This window comes from Macrobrachium rosenbergii, chromosome 22, assembly GCF_040412425.1.
Source record: "Macrobrachium rosenbergii isolate ZJJX-2024 chromosome 22, ASM4041242v1, whole genome shotgun sequence".
Taxonomy (NCBI): Eukaryota; Metazoa; Arthropoda; class Malacostraca; order Decapoda; family Palaemonidae; genus Macrobrachium; species Macrobrachium rosenbergii.
Window position 1 is genome coordinate 42,593,391 of NC_089762.1, and position 5,000 is coordinate 42,598,390.

Genomic DNA, 5,000 nt, shown 5'->3' on the forward strand with positions numbered 1-5,000 from the left:
CAGTCAGATTAGTCTTAAAAAAACCACACACACAATCATTCTGATCTAGGCAAGACCTTCAACGCCTTCTGCTGCGTCGTCTCCCACTCGGAACTGCTCTTCTTATCGTCGATACCTCCACGGAGGTCCCTCGAGAGGTCGTGTGCACGTGAAGACGGAGGAGGAGGAGGAGGAGGAGGAGGAGGTAGTGGGTAGGTAGGCGGCGCCACCGCTACCATTAGAAACCTCTCCATAACCATTTCAGGGACATGTGTGGTTGGCATGCAAATGCCAAGACTCCTGACCCTCCTTGCATTTCAAAAGAGGGTTTTAAATCGATGTGGTATTCTCTCTCTCTCTCTCTCTCTCTCTCTCTCTCTCTCACACACACACACAAGGGAAATGGCAGTAGCTGCTCTTTCTCTCTTTTTTTATCCTTCTCTCTCGCTCTTTGTACTGAATTTCAACTTACGGTTATATTCTGTTGAAGAATTCATTTACTTTTTTTTTTATTCTTAAGAACAATGTTTTCATTTACTTATTTACTTCTTTAATAGAAAAACCATCTTTCCTAGTCTGACTTTAACATTCTTAATAATCTTAATATTCTTAATGTAGATGCTGTTTTAAAAAAAAATTATGTATGATACATTTCAAATTAAACAGAGTGATTTCCTTTATGTCATCAACTTTCAATAAGAGCATTTCGAAAGCCTCAGATTTCATAATGAAAATATTAAATAAACATTTGGTGATTTACGATTAAGCTTGAACTTACTCCTGACCTTTTCACAGATGTAAGAAGAATATAATCTGGTTATGTCAAGAAAGATGATTGATTTCATACTGACGTTTTTAGGTCAAAGAAAGAAAATAAAATACGAGTATCTTAAGTAAAAAGAAAGGATACGAAGTTTCATATCTCTCTCTCTCTCGCTTTCTTTCTCTTTGTCCAACTCTCTCCCTTTCTCTTTCCCTGTCTGTCTGTCTGTTATAAATAAATATTACAAGCATGCCTCAAGGGAAGTAACCCCCCCCCCCGCCTCTCTCTCTCTCTCTCTCTCTGTCCAACTCTCTCCCTTTGTCTGTCTGTCTGTTAAATTACCATCATATAGGTGTTACAAATAAATATTACAAGCATACCTCAAGGGAAGTACTTCTTTCTCTCTCTCTCTCTCTCCGGTGTTTGCACAGAAAGAATCTAATGAAAAATAAGCAAGGAAGACAAACATACAAGCAAACAAAAATTAAAAGAATACTAAATATCTACAAACTTCATTTACAGCACTGGACGGTCTCCGCATGCAAATGTAGACCATCAGAGTATTCTCATTCTATTTTCGACCTCACGTAGCGTATGGATAAGGCCGATTTTGGTGCGACCGTTGAACAGGCGATTATTTCCGGGGGAAAGTGTCGCTGTTAAACTTATTTTTAATTTCCTCGCAATTAAAAAGTATTAGTCGTCGTATTATAAATGCTCAATTTATTAATGTTTTATCGTTTATGAAGCAAACGAACGTATTTTATTTTGAGAGTATTTTGCCTCGAGAAATTAAGTCAAACGATGCTTACGAATACTATAACGAAAAAGAATATTTTCTCTTTTCACAACGGGAGGTTGGAAAACTAAGCGATATTTATCGAATCTTAAAAAGGTGCAACTTTTCTTAGTCACAGAACGAATGATATGCCAAGTGATGCAGTCTCATGGATGAAAACTGGATCGGGAACAATGAAAATATTTCTTAAACGAAACAAACAAACACACATATATATTTATAAACACACACACAAACATATATATATACACATACATACATACATAATATATATATATATATATATATATATATATATATATATATATATATATATATATATATAGAATGAGAGAGAGAGAGAGAGAGAGAGAGAGAGAGAGAGAGAGAGAGAGAGAGAGAGAGAGAGAGAGAGAGAGAGATAATCAAATTAAAAAAGGAACTTACTTACTCTTGTGGGAATATATATACAGTAAATATATGTATTTATATATATATAATGTATGTATGTATATACACGCATATATACATATATATATGTATATACATGTATATAGCCTATGCATATGTACATATATATATATACAGCATATATATATATACATATATATGTCTGTATGAGAGAGAGAGAGAGAGAGAGAGAGAGAGAGAGAGAGAGAGAGAGAGAGAGAGAGAGAGAGAGAGAGAGTAAACAACGCAAGACGAAGAAATCCCACATCCCTAAACAAAGGGAAAACAGAGCAGCGTTGCATTTAAGGTAGAATCTCCAATCCTTTCAAACAATAATTGGACTCTACTCGAACTGTTGTTGATGCAGTTTTACAACGAAGAATGTTTAAGCGGCTTATGTGCCGATGGCTCCCGCCATTTCTAGATGGTACTCCATCCGGGTACTGACCAGAGACAAAGTTGCCTAACTTCGCTAATCGGATGACGAAGGGTATATCAAAAGTGTATACGTTTGTGTATGTGTAGGTATTTCAAACTACGAAATAATTAACAGGTTTTGTCGGTTTTACGGATGGGTAATGCGTTGCGACCCTAATACGATTCTACTTAAACTTTATTTATTTATTTGCATTCTCATCTATTTATCAGAATTTGTTAATTTATTTTTGTCTCTTAGAACTGGTCTCTTCTTTCTTTATTTTCTTGTTTCTTCTTTCTTTCAAATGAACGCCGTATTCTTTGGAAACTTGACTTGCCAGTCAATGGCCCCTGTGGGCTTGTTCCATATGGATACGGTTCGTCTTCTAAATAATAATAATAATAATAATAATAATAATAATAATAATAATAACAACAACGTTAATAATAATAATAATAATAATAATAATAATAATAATAATATCGTTTAATTTGTATAGATTGTAAGACGAATAGAGAAGACTATATACAAATTAGATGCCATAGAAACAGCTATTATTTTCAAAGCTACTGCCCTCAGATGAGGTCTTCTCCTTAATAATAATAATAATAATAATAATAATAATAATAATATCGTTTAATTTGTATAGATTGTAAGACGAATAGAAGACTATACACAAATTAGATTCCGTAGAAACAGCTATTATTTTCAACGCTACTGCCCTCAGAGGAGGTCTTCTTCTTAATAATAATAATAATAATAATAATAATAATAATAATAAGAAGAAGAAGAAGAAGAAGAAGAAGAAGAAAACTGATGGTAATGCCTTTGTTGCAACGATCATCATTACTAGTATTATCATTATTATTCATACTGGGCTGACACATTCCAGTCTAACAAGTTAATTTGTCATTAACTTACTCAGGTTGTTAATTACTGTCAACTGAAAGACTAAAAACCCTTTCCTTCTAGATACAATTCCCGTTAATAAGACGTAATACATACGTATTCAGATTATCTGGCTGTTAATTATTGTCAACTGAAAAAAAAACTTTCCCTCTAGCTACAATTCCCGTTAATATGCACGTCATACGTACGCATGTGCACATAAAACCTTTCCTTCTAGATATAATTCCCGTTAATAACACGTCATACGTACGCATGCGCGCGCGCACACAAAAAAAAAACTTGACAACATCATTAACTCACTCAGATTATCTGGCTGTTAATTACTGTCAAATGAAAGACAAAAAGAACCTTTCCTTCAAGATACAATATTCGTTAAAATGCACGTCATACGTACGCATGCGCACATAAAAAAAAAAAAAACTCGAAAACGCCATACCTGGAGAAATTTAGCCAGCCGACGACCCCGTGGAATCATTGGCAGGTAGCGATGGTTGTGAGGCGAAGCTCCGTAGCCATCCGCTTCGAGCCGGGCAGAAATCCGCCTGGGGATGAAAGGAGGAGCCCGCGGATTCGGACGCCAGGAATCCATCTCCGCTCCGATCGACTTCTTAGGTCGTCATCGTCTTTTTGTATTCTCTCTCTTTCTCTGTCTCTGTCTGTCTGTCTCTCTCTGCTATCAGGGTGTTTCACTGCTGCAGGCAGCCATCTGGAAATGGAGAGCAGTCAAGCTGAAAAATTGTCTGATGAAACTGTTTGCTAGATTAGTAGCTGTGATTGTTTCTCTATCGAATGGCTTATGTATGATTTTTGCACAAATATAAAGACACAAAACATTTACTCTTTCTCTCTCTCTCGCTCTGGTATCAGAGCTGAAAGAGTGTCTGCTAAAATGGTTTGCTAGATCAGTAACTGACAATCTCTTTACCAAATGACTTATTTTTATATAATTAAGATAAATGACTACTAAAACCACTCTTTAGTTGCTTAATGAGGCAAAACACTGGCTTTTTGACACCTCTTTCTCTGCTATCGGGGTGTTTCAATGCAGGCAGCCATCTGGAAAGAAGAAGCAATCACGCTGAGAAAGTGTTTGCTAAAAGTGTTTGCTACTAGATCTGTAACTGACAGCCCCCTTACCAGACAACTCGTTTTTACGTAATTAAGATCAGAAATCTTCATTAAAATCGATCTTCAGTTGCTTAAAGAGGTCAAATATTTACCTTTCCAGTTGTTGGACTTACTACTGATTGGCATTTTCCTATAGTGAAAGAGGAACTATAGGACATTTTGAAAATTTGATGTTAATGGTTCCTAATTTTGGTCCGTTTTAATGTAAACAAGAACGAGCATGGTACTCATTCTCTCATATTCTCTCTCTCTCTCTCTCTCTCTCTCTCTCTCTCTCTCTCTCTCTCTCTCTCTCTCTCACACACACAAACAGGCATATCCAAAATGCAATCATATGTACCCGCTCTCTTGTCCAAATATTTCAGTAAAAGCTTTTACCTGTCATAATTTGCAGTTGATGTATAGACCAAAACGCGCACCATATTTAATCATAAAAATGACACCATGCACAATACTGATATTAAAGCATGTATTATGTATCATGCTAATTATGGATGTATTTTACATGGTATTTAAACGTTCTGTTCACGTTTCTATTAATAATAATAATAATAATGTGTACGCTATATGTGAGC

The 5,000-nt window shown here is 35.6% G+C and overlaps 1 pseudogene; it reads right to left on the reverse strand.

Moving 5' to 3' along the window:
• Positions 1-4,003, reverse strand: part of LOC136850816 (protein O-linked-mannose beta-1,2-N-acetylglucosaminyltransferase 1-like) — a 24,055-nt pseudogene extending 20,052 nt beyond the window's left edge.
• Between the last annotated feature and the right edge of the window lie 997 nt (positions 4,004-5,000).